This window comes from Nicotiana tabacum, chromosome 15 (genome assembly GCF_000715075.1).
Source record: "Nicotiana tabacum cultivar K326 chromosome 15, ASM71507v2, whole genome shotgun sequence".
Taxonomy (NCBI): Eukaryota; Viridiplantae; Streptophyta; class Magnoliopsida; order Solanales; family Solanaceae; genus Nicotiana; species Nicotiana tabacum.
In genome coordinates, this window is record NC_134094.1 from 8655764 (window position 1) to 8675057 (window position 19294).

At 38.6% G+C, this 19294-nt stretch overlaps 1 pseudogene; it reads left to right on the forward strand.

The window, feature by feature from the left end:
* The window catches only part of LOC142169521 (putative RNA polymerase II subunit B1 CTD phosphatase RPAP2 homolog), a 42369-nt pseudogene that overhangs the window by 21917 nt on the left and 1158 nt on the right, over positions 1-19294 (forward strand).

The window sequence follows — 19294 nt, forward strand, 5'->3', positions numbered from 1 at the left end:
AACCATCTTCTCTGCCTCAAATTGAAATCTTTTTGTTTGAACAGATACTGTAGGCTACGATGATCAGTAAATACCTCTCACGAGACACCGTAAAGGTAATGCCTCCAAATCTTCAGCGCATTAACAATGGCTGCCAATTCTAAGTCATGTACAGGGTAATGTTTCTCATTAACTTTCAACTGCCACGACGCATATACAATCACTTTGCAATCTTACATTAATAATGCTCCAAGCCCAATGCGAGATGCATCACAATACACCGTATAAGATCCTGAACATGTGGGTAATACCAACACTAGCGTCGTAGTCAAAGCAGTCTTGAGCTTCTGAAAGCATACCTCACATTCGTCTGACCATCTGAACATGGCACCCTTCTGGGTCAATTTGGTCAATGGAGATGTTATAGATTAAAACCCCTCCATAAACCGGTGATAATAACCTGCCAAATCCAGGAAACTACGAATCTCTGTAGCTGAGGTAGGTCTAGGCCAATTCTGAACTACTTCAATCTTCTTAGGATCCCCTTTTATGCCTTCTTGCGATACAACATGCCCCAAAAAGGCAACTGAGTCTAACCAAAATTTGCATTTTGAAAATTTGGCATATAACTGATTATTCTTCAAAGTCTAAAGTACAGTCCGAAGATGTTGCTCATGCTCCTCTTGACTGCTGAAGTAAATCAAGATGTCATCAATGAATACAACCACAAAGGAATCCGGATATGGCTTGAACACCCGGTTCATTAAATCCATAAATATTTTTGGGCATTTGTCAGCCCAAATGAAATCAATATAAGTTCATAATGCCCATACCGAGTCTGAAAAGTTGTCTTAGGGACATCAGATGACCTAATCTTAAACTGATGATAGCCAAACCTCAAGTCAATCTTCGAAAATACCTTGCCACCCTGAAGCTGATAGAATAAGTCATCAATTCTTGGCAATGAATACTTGTTCTTGATAGTAGCCTTGTTCAACTGCCAATAATCTATACACATCCGCATTGAACCATCCTTCTTCTTCACAAACAACACTAGTGCACCCTAGGGCGAGACACTAGGTCTAATGAATCCCTGATCAAGTAAGTCTTGTAACTGCTCCTTCAATTCTTTCAACTCCGGCGGGGCCATACGGTATGGTGGAATAGAAATGGGCTGAGTGCCCGGAGCCAAATCAATACAGAAGTCAATATCTCTGTCGGGTGGCATCCCCAGCAAACCTGCAGGAAATATTTCTGGAAATTCATGAACAACTGGTACTGAGTCCATAGAAGGAACATTCGCACTAGGATCGCGAACATAAGATAAATAGGCTCGACACCCCTTCTCGACCATAAGCCGAGCCTTCATATAAGAAATAGCCCTGCTGGAAGAATGACCAGGAGTTCCTTTCCACTCTAATCGAGGTAAACCCGACATGGCTAAGGTCACCATCTTGGCATGACAATCCAATACAGCATGATAAGGCGACAGCCAATCCATACCCAAGATGACATCAAAATCAACCATATCAAGAAGGAGCAAATCCACGCTAGTCTCAAGACTCCCAATAGTAACCACGCACGAACGATAGACATGATCTTCAGTGATAGAATCCCTCACCGGTGTGGACACGTGCACAAAAGCACTCAAAGAATCAAGAGGCACAACCAAATATGAAGCAAAGTAGGAGGACACATAGGAATAAGTAGATCCTGGATCAAATAAAACTGAATCATCTCTATGGCAAACTGGAACAATACATGTGATCACGGCATCGGATGACTCGGCCTCAGGCCTAGCTAGAAAAGCATAAAATCGGGGTTGGTCCCCACCACTCGGATCTACATCTCTAGGACGGCCTCTAAGTGGCTGTCCTCCACCTCTAACAACCTCACCTCCACCTCTAGCTGTCTGGCCCCTGCCCCTAGCTGGCCGGGGGGGCGATGGAGTAACCGGTGCCGGTATGATGGCACGAGAATCCTGTTGAGATCTGTTGCTCGACAACCTAGGGCAATACCTCCTGATATGACCAATGTTCCCACACTCATAACACCCATCCTGCTGTCATGGTTGCTGAAGCTGAAGTTGACCCAAACGGGTCGGATAACCGTCATAGTGACTCTGGAGTGATGGTGCACTGATAGGAGCTGGATGTGCAGTAAATGTCGGCTGCCTAGAGTAAGGCATAATAGGACCATAACTCTCTGAAGCCGAGACACCTGAAGTGCTGAATAAAATGGCCAAGGAGGATGACCCCTACCATAAGTACCCCTGCCTCCAGATGAGGCGCCTCTGAAATTACCAGAATGACGGGGCCTTTTATTTGACATTGGCCCTCTCTCTTGTGAAAGAACCATCTCGATCCACCTGGCAACATTAGCAATCGTCTGAAAAGAAATCTCACTCCCAGTCTCCTTGTCCATCTGTAGCTTGATAGGTTGAATGAGTCCATCAATTAACCTCATCACCCTCTCTCTCTCGGTAGGAAGCAGAAGAAGAGCATGCGGGCTAGATCCACAAAATGCGTCTTATACAGAGTGACTGACATACTGCCCAGCTGGAGACGCTCAAACTACTTGCAGTAATCCTCTCTCAATATGATAGGGAGGAACTTCTCTAGAAATAGCTGTGAGAACTGCTCCCAAGTAAGTGCAGGCGAACCAATTGGTCTAGTGAATACATAATCTTTCCACCACCTCTTGGCAGAATCAGTCATCTGAAACACATCAAAATCAACCCCATTGCTTTTGAATATCCCCATGTTATGAAATACTTCATAGCAGCGGTCAAGAAAATCTTGTGGGTCCCCAAAAGGTGTACCACTGAAATGGATTGGAAATAGCTTGGTAAACTTGTCCAAACTCAACAAAGCCTCAGAAAACAAAGAAAGCCTATCACTGGCATGTGCTTCAATAACTGGTTGAACTACCCAAACTGGATGGGCTACTGGAGCCTGATACTGGGGAGCTGTCTGCCCTGGAGCGGGAGTAGTAGGAGTTTGTGCTCCTCCCACAGCCTGTGAGACGGCTGGTGCCACTAGAAATGTACCATTTTGGGCCACACCCTCCATAAGTCTAACCAAATAGACTAGAGCATCCTGAAGTACTGGAGTAGCTATGAATCCTTCCATAACTTGAACTGGTCCAACCGGTACAGTCTGAGTTGGAACCTCTGATTATAAATCCACCTGAGGTTTTACAACAGGTGCCACTGCTCGAGCTCTAGATTGAGCTCTGCCTCTGCCTCTACCTCGGCCTCTGGCGCGGCCTCAGACTCTACCCCTAGTTGTAGCTGTCACTGGGGGCTCTGGCTGTTGTTCGGCTGTAGACGCAGTGCGTGTTCTTGCCATCTGTGAGAGGACAAGAATAGAAGAGTTCAATCGTCAATCATAGACTAAAATCACACGACAGAGTAGAATAGAAGTGAAATTGTTCCTAAACTCCATAGCCTCTGGAAGATAAGTACAGACGTCTCTATACCGATCCTTCAGGCTCTATTAAGCTTGCTCGTGACTCGTGAGACCTATGTAACTTAGTACTCTGATACCAACTTGCCACGACCCGAATTTCCCACCTTCTGGACCATGATGGCACCTAACATTTCACTTGCTAGGCAAGCCAGCGTTAGAATATTAGCCATTTTAAATAATTTTAAATTAATTACTTAACAAAGAAACAAATACGGAAATAAAGTCTGAAATAAAGTGAATAATCCATAATAATAATAGTGATGTCTAAATACCATCCCAGAACTGTTGTCACAAGTGCACAAGCTTCTAGAATAATACAAATAAGGGTTTGAAATAAAAATAAAGTTGTCTGAAAGAAAGCACATAGCTAAGATAAAGTAGAAGGGGACTTCAGAACTGCGAACGTCAGGCAGTTATACCTCAAGTCTCCTGCGAATAGCTGAATCCGAGCAAATCTACTGTACGCCATTGGGACCAACTCTGGTATCTGCACAAGAAGTGCAGAGTATAGTATGAGTACAACCGACCCCATGTACCCAGTAAGTGTCGAGCCTAACCTCGACGAAGTAGTGACGAGCCTAAGGCGAGTCATAATCAATTATTATTTCAATCAGTTTCCGTTGCAGCGTGCAACCCCATCCCACAATATATTCATATTCAATTCTATTGTGGCGTGCAACCCGATCCCACAATGTATTCATTTTATTTAATCCCGTTGCGGCGTGCAACCCGATCCTCAATATATATTTTCAATCAATTCTGTTGCGGTGTGCAACCCGCTCCTCCAATATATTCATTTCAATCAATTATGTTGCGGCGTGCAACCCGCTCCTCCGATATATTCACTTTCATTTCTGTTACGGCGTGCAAATCGCTCCTCAAATAATATAATTTACCAATTCTTATAAATAAATTACTCCAATTAATGCATCAATGAATATGAAATTATAAGACAACAAGCATATAATAATTACGATTTATTTAGAAATAAGTGATGGCAAGTAGCAATTAATTGTAGAAATTAAGGAGGAAATAGGCAATTTAATAATTAGTATGCTAAATGTCAAGTATCAATTAATTCACATAAATCAAATAAGCATGTAGCAATTATAGCATGGATTCAAGGCATAATATTGAGCAAGGAATATGAAAGAAAAAATTAATATAATAATTAATTCATGATTTAAAATAATTTATAATTTTCAAATAATTAGGCAAACAAATAATTTGACGACGTATAGACACTCGTCACCTCGCCTATACGTTGTTCACATGAATTTTACATAACAAAAACAATTCAAGGGTTCTATTCCCTCATGTCAAGGTTAACCATGATACTTACCTCACTTCGCAACCAATTTCAAGATTCCAATAAACCTTTGCCTCATGAATTCGTATATGAAAGCTTCAAATCTAGTCACAAACAACTCAATATACTCAACTTGAATCGTAGGAATTAATTCCATATGAATTTACTAATTTTTCGGATTAAAATCAGAAATTTATTTTAAAAATTAACGGTGGGACCCACTTCTCGAATCAAAAACTCACAAAATCCGAATACTCATTCCGATACGAGTTCAACCATACAAAGATTATCGAATTCTGACATCGGATTGACCTTCAAATCTTCATTTTAAATTTTTGAAGATTTTATAAAAATCTGATTTTTCCTCCATAAATTCACGGATTCATGAAGTAAATGAATATGGAATCATGAAATATAATCAATATAGGATAAGGAACACTTACCCCAAAGTTTACCTGTAAATATTGCCCAAAAATCGCCTTGCCCGAGCTCAAAATCGTGAATAATGAAAAATGGGACGAAATCCCATTTCTAGAACTTAAGTTCTGCTGTCCATGGATTTCTTCTTCGCGAACGCGACAAGTCCCTCACGTTCGCGAAGCACATTTTGTGTTGCCCCAGATTTCTTCTTCGCAAACGCGAGGGCAGTCTCGCAAACGCGATGCTTTGCCAAGCATGGCCTTCGCGAACGCGGTCTCTCCTTCGCGAATGCGAAGCCTTATCGCCTGGTGCCCAGACAGGCCTCGCCCTTCTACGCGAACACGAATGCGAACGCAAACACTCCTACGTGTTCGCGATGAACACTGCCCATTACCCTTTGCAAATGCGGTCCCCTCTTCGCGGACGCGAAGGGTAAACTTTGCTTACCTCTAGTTCCTCTTCGCGAATGCGAGACCCCTCTCGCGAACACGAATAAGAAAACCAGACAGTACATCAGAAAAATTCCAGCAAAGTTTCAAGTCCAAAATTCAACCCGTTAACCATCTGAAACTCACCCGAGGCTCCCGGGACCTTAACCAAATAGACCAATAAGTCCTAAAAAAATATACGAACTTAGTCGAAACCTCAAATCACATCAAACTACGCTAAAACCATGAATCATATCCCAATTCAAGCTTAAGGAACTAAAGAATTTTCAACATTTATATTCGATGTTGAAACCTATCAAATTAAGTCCGATTGACCTCAAGTTTTACGCACAATTATTAAATGACATAACGGACCTATAAAAATTTTCAGAACTGAATTCCGACCCCGATATCAATAAAAGTCAATTTGTGGTCAAACTTTAAAATCTTTAATCCTTTAAGTTTCTAGTTTTTGTCAACTGGCAATAATTCAAGCTAGGGACCTCCAAATTAAAGTTCAGGTATATACCCAAGTCCCAAGTCACGATACGGACCTACCAAAACTGTCAAAATACTGATCTGAGTTTGTTTGCTCAAAATGTTGACCAAAGTCAACTCGGATGAGTTTTAAAGCTCTATTTCATATTTTAATCCATTTTTCACATAAAAACTTTCTGAAAAATTATACGGACAGGCACGCAAGTCGAAGAAAGCTAAACGGTGCTATTTGAGATTTTAGAATACATAAATAATATTTAAAATTAAATATGACATATTAGGTCACCATATTTTTAGTGTCCAATGCTGGGATTATAAGATTGCCACCTCCACAAGAAGTGGATGAAGCAATACTTCATGAGAATGATGAGGTGTTTGATACAGAACCAGATCCTTTAAAATGGCCAAGAAAATCAGGGGTTCCAAATTATGACGTTTTTGAATTAGAGGACTTTTGGTATGATAGTCCACCAGAGAGGTTTAATTTGAATGTAAGTTGCTCATAAAACCTTCTACACTTCTGGAACTTGTTGCCAATATTTATTGTGTTTGTTCTCTCTTCATTCCTTCCCTCACCCCAAACCCCACCCCCACCCCCTCCATTTTCTCATTTTTCCCTTTTTAATATTTTTGGGTTTCTCTGTATGTGTATCTAATTTTCTTCAGCTGTCACTTTTCGCTACAATATTTAATTCCCTCTTCACATGGATATTATCATCGTCCTTGTCATTTATATATGGGAACGATGAAAGAATTAATGAGGAGTATTTGTCTATCAATGGAAGAGAATATCCTCGCAAAATTATGTTATCTGATGGCCGGTCAACTAAGATCAAGTAGACTCTTGCTCCCTGTCTCACTCGAGCATTACCGGGATTGGTTACTGACCTTAGACTGCCTGTACTAATATCAGTTTTAGAGCAAGGAGTGGAAGTTTACACTTTCAGATAGTAACCGTCCCCTTCCCAAGCTATTTTAGCAGAATTATGGAAGTAGTCAATTCAATGACTTCTGCATGTTGTGAGGAGACTTTAACTATTTTTTTGGGGTGCAGCTAGGACCCAATTTAGTTTTTTCATCTGGTTTGGTATTGGGAAGCAATATTAATCTCATTGTTTTATTTGTTAGGACTTCATTTGTTAGTAGGGGATACTTTACATATGCATTATGTATGTTGACTATTGGCAGTGTGCATTGCATGAAGTTGTAAAATGCAGGAAGCTTTTAAAGGATTGTCTAGGCTACCTGAAAGTTCAAATATTTTGATTTTCTTTTTCACTCACCTACAGTGCAAAAATAGGTGACCAACTTTTTTCACTTCATTTTCACAAAGAAAACATCTTGAGGATAGAGTCCATTTCCTCTTATTTAAGTTTTCATGTGTGAGCACAACTTTCTTTGCCAGTAGCCATGAGAAACATGAAAGATTATATGGTATCTTGGTCTTCCAAATATGTTTTCAGGGCCAGTTGGTGACTTGAGATATTGGTTGGTTTATCGTTTTATAGGCTGCATTGACATTGAATTTTTTACTATTATGTCCCTACCATCTCAATGTGTCATCTCCATTCTGAATTCCTGTGAAGTTGCAAAATTATGTTTGTAGAACTCAATCATTCTATTTATCTCCGGATCATTCAAGTCTCTTCTGAGTATTAGTTCCCAACCTTGAGTTGACCACATTCCAGCTATAGATCTCTGTTGATGATGAACTAAAACATATATGTTAGAGAATGAATCATTCAGAGCTCCATTCCCCATCCAATTGTCATTTCAGAATGATGTCCTTCTACCATTTAGCACTTTACTAGAGACTTGATTTTTTAGAGCTGGCCATAATACCCTTATAAACCTTCAAATACTAACTCCATAGGCTGTGTTAACTGGCTTAATCATCCAGTTATTTTCTACTTCATATTTGACTTTGATTACCTTGCTTCATAAACATTGAGGGTCTTGAGAATACCTCCACAACCACTTTAGTTTAAGGGATTTGCTGTGATTCTTCAATTTTTTAATTCCTAATCTGCCATGAGCTTTGTTCAGAGTTACCTCTTTCCACTTGACCAAGTGATAGGCCTTTTTTTTCTTTTTTGTCTTGCCAAAAAACTTTTCTTCTTATGTTATCCAGCCTTTGAATGACTCCCACATGAATGGAAAAAAGGGACATCATATAGGTTGGCAGTGAGTCTAATATTTACTTAATCAGAGTGAGCCTTCCTCCCATTGACAAATATTGACATTTTCATCTTGAGAGCTTTTTCTCACATTTCTTCAGTACATTATTCCATATTACAGTAGATTTTAACTTGGCCCCCAGTGTCATACCTAGATAGGTAGTAGGGAGAGTCCCCACTTCTCCCCCCAGGATTAGTGTCAAATCCTCCATGTTTGTTACTTCGTCGATTGGAAAAGATGACTCTTCCTCCAAATAATGTGCAGCCCAGAAATGCCTTAAAAAATAACAGTATAATCCTCAAAACTCTTAGTTGTTCCACTTCTGCATCACAGAAGATCAAGGTGTCATCAGCATATTGAAGATGTGTAATCTCCTGATTGTTATGTCCATTCATGGCTACCTCAAAGCCTTTAATCCACCCATTGAGTTTGATTGTTTTGATCGTGTAGTTCAAGCCTTCCATGGCTATTATGAAAAGAAAAGGTGACAAGGGATCACCCTGCCTGAGACCTCTCTAAGTATGAAAGAATCGTTATGGAGAACCATTAATAATGACTGAGAATTTGACAGTAGATATGCAAAATTTTATCCATTTAGTCCATTGCACTGCAAATCCCATTTGTTGTAGCGTGCTTAGTAAACAATTCCAATTCACATGGTCAAATACTTTCTCAATATCTAGCTTGTCTCAGTGGCTCCTTTTCGTAATGTATATTCCTATCTTAGCTGAACTCATTTGTATAACAAATTTTCACGTGAACTCGTTTAAACTTGAATATTTGCTCCCTGAGCCCATTGTGAAATTAAAGCTCATTGGGCCTGTGTTGGCACGGGCTGCACCCATCTAGTGCTAATATAAGCGCCGCCTTGCGATTCCCAAATAATCCAAAGCCGTTGAGGTAACATAATCACGCCTCTAACTTGGGTCTGATATTATTTCTAAGGGTATAGGAGTGTTTTGTCGAGGAATAAACCTAGATAGTCCCTTATGTATGGGTATAGGGGTATTTTTATCCCTTAATTATATTACTTACTATAAAATATCCCTTATTTTTGTAAAAATAGTCATGTTTGGTCTATCCATTAACTGGTTCCCAAAACTAACGAAAAAACACAAAATTTAATGGTAATTATTCACAGTTCACTCCATAGCTATCATTTTTCCACTGTTTAAATTGTCCCTTCTTCCTAAAGAATCGTCATTTCACAACTATTTCTCAATACAAAAAAATCCATCTGAGAAAAAAATTCCACCACTTATACAGAAATTAAAAGCTTCTCTATCTCAATTCCAATAGAGAACAACAGCACGGTTGAAACAGAGGTTTCAGTTTCACTCTCTGTTCAAAGTAGCTTGTTAATCTTCTGATTCTATTTTTTCGAATTACCTTTTGAACTGTTGTGATAGTTTTAGACCGGAAGGTTATTGTTAATCAAATCTGAAAGAATATTTTCAGCTCATCTGAAGGTCCATTCTTCTCTTTTACTTTACTTTTTCAATGTTCTTCTTTGTCGCCCAAAGCATGGTAGTAGCTCATCTCAAATTTACTTAGATCCTTAGTTTTCATATCTTTTTTATTTGTGACTCCTTGTAGTAATTCTTTTGTGGGGAAAGGGAGTCAGCGGAGTGGGAGAGTGGATGAGCAAAGGGGACGATGGGATTAATTTGGGGGAAGAAGGAGAATAGAATATAACTGGTTACAAAAGTTACAGTCCTTCTTTAACCTAAGTTAAGGCTTTCCCGTTAGTTTTAGGAACCCATACATAAGGGACTATCTAAGTTTAAATTCATATCTTTCATTTCAAACAAAAAAGGATGGTTAGCTTTAGGCCACAATATGGCTTCAACTTTTTCATCTGTTGTTGCAATATATAATCGCACATGTCGCTAGTAGCTTGAACCCGCAACCCGCTCCGTATAAGGTATAACCGCACGCCCTAATTTGAGTGCCAAAAGGAAACACACTCTCGTTCAATTTCCTTATCTCAATTCAATTTCAAGGAATCCTAACTATAATTTATTAGCTTAGAAGAATTTAATGGCTCTTGGATTAGAGTCCTAGTACTTTAGTCGTTACCCCCTTGAATCATTCTTGTAATTGTCAATTGTTCCCACCCATATCGGATACAGTTCAATGTCAAAACATTCTACTCCATAGCTTGCATAGAGTTCCCAAAAGTCCTTGAGTGAAATCCAACAAGTTGAGTCTGGTTATTTTTAGTTCTTCGTTTCAGTGTGTAGGAAATTAGAGGAATTAGAAAACTTTTCTTCCGTATTGTATTTTTCTATCTCATTTTTTGTACAAGGCTCTGAATATATACAAAGAAGACGCTGACAAAGAATATTCTAACCTATAACTGACTCCAGTTGTCCTATACATCATTGACTAGATTGTAACAAACTTGTATTTAAAGAAAAGAAAAAGAACAAAGAATGAATTATCTACAAATACATGTATTAGTTCTAGAAGGAACTGAAAACTTTATCCTTGTGATTTCTGGGCTGAGAATAGGTTTAGAAGTGGGTTGAACTCGTTTGTCTTCTGAGGCCCATTTAGATAGCCCAATATGTTAGGCCTGTTTTCCATTCATAAGCTTAGATATTAACGAAATAACCTCATTTGTAACTTTACCAGATCTCTTTCTTCTTTATTCATATTTATTCGAACCAGAATATTCTTCACCCCCCTCAAGTTGGAAGGGTGCAATAAAACCCCAAACTTGCCAATAATCGTCTGATGATGAACCCCAGGTAAAGGCTTTGTGAAGATATCGACAAGCTGAGAAGCAGAGGGAACAAAATGAAGGGAAATGAGGCCAGCAAGAAATCAATGACGGATGAAGTGGCAATCAAGCTCTACATGCTTGGTTCGTTTGTGAAACACGAGATTCTTCGCAATATGTATGGAAGCCTGGCTATCCGAGTGAATAGAAACTGGAATCGAAGGAGTAATAGTAAGATCGGAGAGTAATCTAACAAGCCAAGTGATCTTCGCATGGACCTATACTCTGCTTTGGCAGAGGAAAGCAAAATGAGAGGTTGCTTCTTTGATTTCCACGACACAGGGGAACCACCGAGGTTGATGAAATAGCCACTAACAGAGCGGCGAGTCTGAGGGCAAGATCCCCAGTCAGAATCGCAAAAAGCAAGGAGCTTGAAGGAAGGATCAGACCGTAAAAACATACCAAGACCTGGATCGTTGAGCAGATATCGGAGACAGTGAAGAGCTGATTGGAGATGAGGTAGCCGAGGAGACTGCATATATTGGCTCAAATATTGAATGGAAAAAAATAAATCCGGGCGTGTATGAGTGAGGAAGTTGAGTTTGCCCAATAATCGACGGTAGACGGTAGGATCTAGCAGTAATTCACCAGCATCAGCCCGAAGCTTGATGGATGGTTCGAGTGGGGAAGCAGCTGACCGTTGATCAAAAAGATTGAATTCTGATAAAAGCTCCAAGGTAAAGTTTCTTTGAGTACTGACTAAACCTTGAGGTTCCCTGAGAATTTCCATGCCTAAGAAAAAATGTGCATGTCCAAGATCCTTTATTTTAAATTCTTAATGAAGAAACTCTTTCAAAACTGTCATCTCATATTGATCATCCCCTGTCAATAGTATATCATCCACATAGACTGTTAGAATACATACCCTAGTAGGTGACTTCTTGAAAAGCAATGACTAATCATTCAATGAATGAGAATAGCCTTTGAAATTGAGGGCGGCAGTGAGCCGGGCATACCATTGCCTTGAGGCTTGCTTCAGCCCATATAAAGACTTCTTTAGTTTGCAAACATGATGAGTACTAGGGATTGTCATACCTGCAGGAAATTTTATATAAACTTCTTTATGTAAATCACCATGAAGAAAAGCGTTGTTAACATCTAATTGAAATAAATTCCAGCCTTTCTTAATAGCTACTGCTAACAAACATCTCACAGTGGTTATTTTAACCACAGGTGAGAAAGTTTCAGTGTAATCAATCCCCTCTCGTTGGATGTCACCCCTAAAAACTAATCGGGCTTTAAATCTCTCCACACTCCCATCTACATTGTACTTAACTTTGTAGACCCACTTATATAGTAGAGCCTTTTTTATCTCGAGGAAGTTCAACTACATCCCAAGTTTGATTGGCTTCCAAAGCCTCAGACGCTTTTGCCATTGCTTCCCGCGAACATGGGTGCAAAGAGGCTAAAATCGTAACTGGTTTAGGGATATGGGAAATAGATTTAAGTAAGATTTGATTTGACTTAGTGAGAGCAGAAAATGGTAAAACAGTAGTGCAAGGTGAAGCTGCAAAACAAGAGGCAATCAGGTTAGTTAAATAAATACTATTGCATATGTAATCTGCCAAATAAGAAGGAGGATTAGATACTCTAGTGAAATGTCTAAGTATGGGAGCAGGAGTAATAGAGGGAGAAATAGAAGGGCTGGAAACAGGGGTAGAAACAGGGAAAGGAACAGGGGTGAGAGGTGATGAAATAGGAGAAGGAGAAGGTGAACTCTGAGGATGGGAGCTACTGGAAGTAGATAGAATGGGAGAATCTGGAGAAAAAGGAAAATGTTCAGCATGAGAGGAAGGAAAAGATGAAAGAGTAGACTCAAAATAAGGGAAAATGGGAGAAGAAGGAGAAGAAATAATGCTTGAAAAAGGGTAAGTATCTTCAAAGAATCTAACATCCCTAGAAACAAAAATCTTTTTAGTTTCTAGATTTAGGAGCTTATAACCTTTTTGATTGAAAGGGTATCCAATGAAAACACATTTGACAGCCCTAGGTTCCAATTTAGACCTTAGGTGAGAGAGGGTAGAGGCATAACAAAGACAACCAAAACATCTTAGTGACTCATAGGTTGGTGGCTTCCCAAACAACAGTTCATAGGGGGTCTTGAAGTGTAACACTTTTTAAGGAAATCTATTGATTAGGTAGGTAGCAGTCAATAGGCACCCCCCCCCCCCAATAAGTCACTGGTAGGTGAGATTGGAAAAGCAGTACTCTACAAATTTTCAAAATATGTTTATGTTTTCTCTTAACAACCCCATTTTGTTGTGGGGTAGCAACACATGTAGTTTGGTGAAGTATCCCCTGAGAGACTAAAAAATCTGAATGTAATAAACTGGATCCTAATTCTTTTGCATTATCAGATCTGATGACCTTAACCTCTGTTGTCTCTCTACTAATGTAAGAAAATATTTTAAAATAGTAAAGGCATTGCTTTTGGTTTTAAGAAGATATGTCCATGTTCTCATACTAAAATCATCCACAATTATGAGAAAATATCTATATCCATCATGTGTAATGACTTTGTAGGGCCCCCAAGTATCCACATGAATAAGTTCAAAAATAGACTTAGAAGAAATTGAGCTATTTGGAAAAGGCAATTTGGCTTGTCTGGCTTTAGAACAAACATCACAAGCAACATTGAAATTGGACAAAGAAAGATAGAGGAAAATTTGATAGATTTCTCATACCAGTAAAAGGCAAATGCCCCAATCTTTGATGCCAAAGGCTTACATCTGAAGATAATTTGGAAACACTAGGCTGAGAGAGTGAAACAACTGGACTAGTAGTGCTATTACAAACTGAACTAGAAACTAGATTCTTTGTAGAAATTAAACTAGGAATAACTGAAACTGAACTAGACTTGACAGGAGCTGATTTGAGTAGATAAAGCCCATGCTGAACTTCACCAAGAACTACTACCCTCTTCATTGAAGGGGCCTACAATATAGCAGCAAAAGAGACAAAAATTAACAAACAGTTTAATTGAGTGGTGAATTTATGGACTGAGAGAAGGTTGAATCTGAATTCAGGCCCAAAGAGTACATTGTGAATAACTAAATTAGATAATATAGTAGCACTTCCTTTGTGAGTGACCCTTAATTTTGTGTGAATTTGGCAGATTAACATATACTGCTCTACGCAAAGGTTTAATGTCAAACAATAAAGATTTATCATATGTCATATGCTCTGAAGCTCCAGAGTCAAGTATCCAAAAGTTAGAAGTAGTATGAGAGAATAAAGAAAAAGAATTAGGGTTAAGAAAAGGGGTAATGATACCAGCACAGTTGGAAGAAACATTATCATAAGAAGTTTGTTCACTTTGTTGTCCAACTTTCACCTCTTGCAGTAATTGAAAAAGCTGAGTGAATTCTTCCTGTGTTATGACATTTCCATTAGAGAGACTTCCCTGATCCTGAATTGGTTGCATGTTGTTAGCATCAGAACCAACAGTGAAAACATTGCTTTGTGCATCAGCTTGCATCCTCTTGGATTTTGTGAATTTGAAATCACTTGTGAAACCTATCAACCTGTAACAATTTTCAATAGAATGATTTGTCATTTTGCAATATGTGCAAAATTTTCCTCCCTTTTGTTTATCAGAGTTTGGTTTGAATCGTCCATCAGTCCCATTGAACTTCTAATTGTATGCAGGCTTGTGAGGAGAGTTGAACCTCTGAGCAGTGTTGAACTTCTGATTACTTACCATGAAGGCTGCATCAGAAAGATGAGAAGCCACATGAACATGCCTTTGTTTCTCATCTTGCATGAGCAGGGAGTAATCATGGCTGACTGTGGGCAAAGGACCCATCATGAGGATGTTGCTCTTAACCCCTAAGTAAGCTTCATTCAAACCCATGAGAAACTGAATCAGCCTGCCATCCTGAAGTGACTTGATAGTTTTTGCCTTTCCTCCACAAGAGCTCTTGCAGGTACAATGATCAGCAGTGTTAAGTGCATCTAATTCATCCGATATTTTCTTAATTTTAGTAAAGCAGCCTGCTATATCAGAGGCTCCTTGAGTAGCATCAGAGAGTTCCTTTTGGAGTTGGTATAGTTGTGCTCCATTGCACTATCCAAATCTGGTTGCTAACTCCTTCCATATTTCCTTTGCAGTCTTAGAATAGAGAACAGACTCAGCTATGTCTTTTGAAAGTGAGTTGAGAATCCATGAAATTACCATATCGTTACAACGACTCCATGCTTTATACTGAGGAGAATTCGAGTCTGGCTCTGAGGAGGTTCCATCAATGAAAACAACTTTGTTCTTGGCTGATAGTGCGATGACTATAGCCCTGCTCCATCCAGCATATCCCTTTTCCATCAAAGAGATAATTCACGAGCACCATATCGGGCGAGTCAGAAGGATGAAGATAATAGGGATTGGAGATGTCAATTTGAGAGGAGTTGCCTAAAGCTAGAGTGGTTGAAATTTCAGTGTTGTCTGCCAATGACAAAAGGAAAGATAAAAAGAGGAAGATGAAAATAAAAGAAGATGATGCAGAAAAGAATTTAGAGCTTGATGAGCACGTAAAGCTCTGATACCATGTAGGAAATCAGAGGAAGTAGAAAATTTTTCTTCCGTATTATATTTCTCTATCTCACTTTCTGTACAAGGCTCTAAATATATACAAAGAAGATGCTGACAAAGAATATTCTAACCTATAACTGACTCCAGTTGTCCTATACAATGATGTTTTTGAATCAGAGGACTCTTGGTATGATAGTCCACCAGAGAGGTTTAATTTGAATGTAAGTTGCTCATCAAATCTTCTACACTTCTGAAATTTGCTACCAATGTTTATTGTGTTTGTTCTCTCTTCATTCCTTACCTCCACCCCCTACCCCCTACCCCACCCCACCCAAAAAAAACCCCATTTTCTTCTTTTTCCTTTTTAACCTTTTTGGGTTTCTCTGTATGTGTTTCTATTTTTCTTCAGCTGTCACTTTTCGCTACAATGTCTAATTCCATCTTCACATGGATATCACCATCGTCCTTGTCATTTATATATGGCAACTATGAAAGCTCTAATAAGGAGTATTATTCTATCCATGGAAGAGAATATCCTCGTAAAATTGTGTTATCTGATGGCCGGTCAACTGAGATCAAGCAGACTCTTGCTCGTTGTCTCGCTCGAGCATTACCGGGATTGGTTGTTGACCTTAGGCTGCCTGTACCAATATCAGTTTTAGAGCAAGGAGTGGTATGTTTACACTTTCTGATAGTAACCTTCCCCTTCCCAAGCCATTTTAGCAGAATTATGGAAGTAATCAATTCAATGACTTCTGCATGCTGTGAGGAGACTTTAAGTGTTTTTTTTTTTTTTTGCAGTGCAGTTAGGACCCAATTTAGTTTTTTGATCTGGTTTAGTACTGGGAAGCAATATTAATCTCATTGTTTCGTTGGTTAGGACTTCATTTGTTAGTAGGAGATACTTTGCATATGCATTATGTAGGTTGACTATTGGCAGTGTGCATTGCATGAAGTTGTAGAATGCAGGAAGCTTTTAAAGGATTATCTAGGGTACCTGAAAGTTCAAATATTATGGTTTTCTTTTTCACTCACCCACAGACACATCGACATTCCGTGAAGGGGTTGGAGAGGGAGTCAGTACAAGAATCACCTAGTCATTATGATGGAAAGATTTTCCGGAGCAGTATGTAATTGGCCGGTGATGGTAATGGGACAGAATTTTGTTTCTACAAACAAATTAATGGGAAAAGTTGGCTATGGCTTGCTGAAACTAAGCTGGCGTGATTTAGTATTCTCATTAGAGCCATCATACTTTTAACGAAAAAGGTCCAAATATGCCCTTATACTATACGAAATTGAGCACATTTGCCCTTCGTTAATACTTTAGCTCAATAATGCCCTTACCGTCACATAGTTGGTCTATATATGCCCTTATAGTCACATAGTTGGTCCATATATGCCCTTACAGTCACAATTGGTCCATATATGCCATTTTCGAAACGGAATCCACCCAAACTAATTAGTTATTTCATTAATTAATTGTATTAAAGTGTATCACAAACAATATTTCCTTTTATTAGTACTTTTTTTTCTTTACCTTTTTCTTTTCTTTCTTCTTTTTTTCTTTTCTTCTATGTTTTCCTCTTTTTCTTTCTCCCATATCCGATTTCCTCCATTGCTAATGCCTTTTTCATTTTCCATTTTTGTCACCAATTTCATTTGACAAAATACATGAATTCCTGCCTTCACCCAATAAACACTACCGAAAATGGAAAAAAGGGAAAAAAGAGAAGAAAAGAAAAAAAAAGGTAAAGAAATAAAAAAGTACTAATAAAAAGGAAATAGTATTTGTAATACACTTTAATACAATTAATTAACGAAATAACTAATTAGTTTGGGTGGATTCCGTTTCGAAAAGGGCATATATGGACAAATTGTGACTCTAAGGGCATATATGGACCAACTATATGACAATAAGGGCGTTCTTGAGCTAAAGTATTAACGAAGGGCAAATGTGCTTAATTTCGTATAGTACAAGGGCTTTTAATAATGTTTGGACCTTTTAATAATAGTACAAGGGCATATTTGGATCTTTTCCGTACTTTTAATAATGTTTGATGTTTATTTTCAAAGCTATTGTAGGTTCTTTGATGCGTGTAGAGGGTTCACATTTTCCCGTTGGCTGTGAATCTGTGATGGCGTAGTTGGGTAGATGATGGGTATTAGTGGTTTAATAATCATGTCACGATTAATGTTGTAATCATCACATGTGAGGATAACTCTTCTTCGTTTGACATGTGCAGGTTCTCTTGATAGATACAATGTCTTTTGTGGATCCACTCCCTGCATTCAGAATGAAGCAGTGGCAACTAATTGTTCTTCTGTTTCTTGATGCTCTTTCCATATGTAGGATACATATACTGACTCCATATATGACCGGGAGAATGACTTTGCTTCCAAAGGTAGAATTCTGGGATTATAACCTTCTATATTCTCATGAACTGTTTCATATGTAGTATATCTGTTTTGATCAATAATGTTAGTTTGGCATCTTCCAAAGCTGTATTCTGGCTTCTCTCACGCGATTTTGTTCTCTTTTTTGCACTCTTAACTTTTCTTCTCTGGTATTCCCCTGCCCCAGGTCTAGTTGTTTCTTCCTAATCTTCACTAGGTTTGCTACCTTCCAGAATGACATAAAAGGACTTAATCTTCACTAGGTTTTCAATCTTTTCAGAGTTTCCGGCATGAGATGTTAGCAAATTCTTGACTTTGTGAGTACGGGTTGGACGAGTTTCTTTTGTTCCCTTTGGCTTAAACAGGTGCTTGTTGGTGCTTAGATAAGCGCAGCGGAATATGAGATCATGAAAGATCTAATCATTCCACTAGGTCGAGTGCCTCAGTTCTCAATGCAAAGTGGAGGCTAATTTGATATAAAACGTCTTTACAGATTCCCTCGTCTAAACTTTCATGAGAGAAAGTAGTTCTGGAAATTGTGCACAAAAGTCATAATTATATTTGGTGGTTGCAACTTTTGTTCATATCTGTTTATGTTTTATAGAGATGCTATGTCGTCAAGACACTGATGTACTTTGATGATTCATTATTGACGAGATTCCCTTTGATATCATTCTTCTGCGGACTAATAACATTTTTGGTTTGAGGTCTAAAGAGGGGTTGAATGAGTGGACTGGAAATACATAGAGAGGTAAGCATCATTTTCCTCATGTGGTAAGAAGTAAAAGAGGACTAAAGTTAAAGAGGCGAAAGTGGCTCAGTTTTACTTCCTTTCTAACAGTATTAAATGATTGGAAGTAAATCTTCTATACTTAGTCTAAGCAAAGTATGTGAATAATTTTCTCCTTACCTTCTCCTTTTCCTTCTCCTTCCTGTAACCAAACACGCTTACTAGCTGTGGTAAATATACATTGGAAGGTGTTTTTTGTTCTGGTTTTGAAGGTGAAATTTAATAGTCAGAGTACTTTCTTTAAATGGATTTAATACTTAACCTTTTGTAGGTTCTCAAGTAAGATTGATACTTGGTCAGAATAAGTAGAAGGGTACAATCCTAGTGCCTTAAAGTTGGAGTTAAGTTGTTTCACTGATGTTTCACTTCTTGAGTGGGAAGGCGAAGGGATAGGTCGAACTTATAGGAGATGTAACCAGAAAATATTGCTTTACTCGATGTTTACTGTCAATTAGACAATTTAACTTTCATAGTTATAAATTAAAGTATGAATACATACCATTTAGTTATGACTA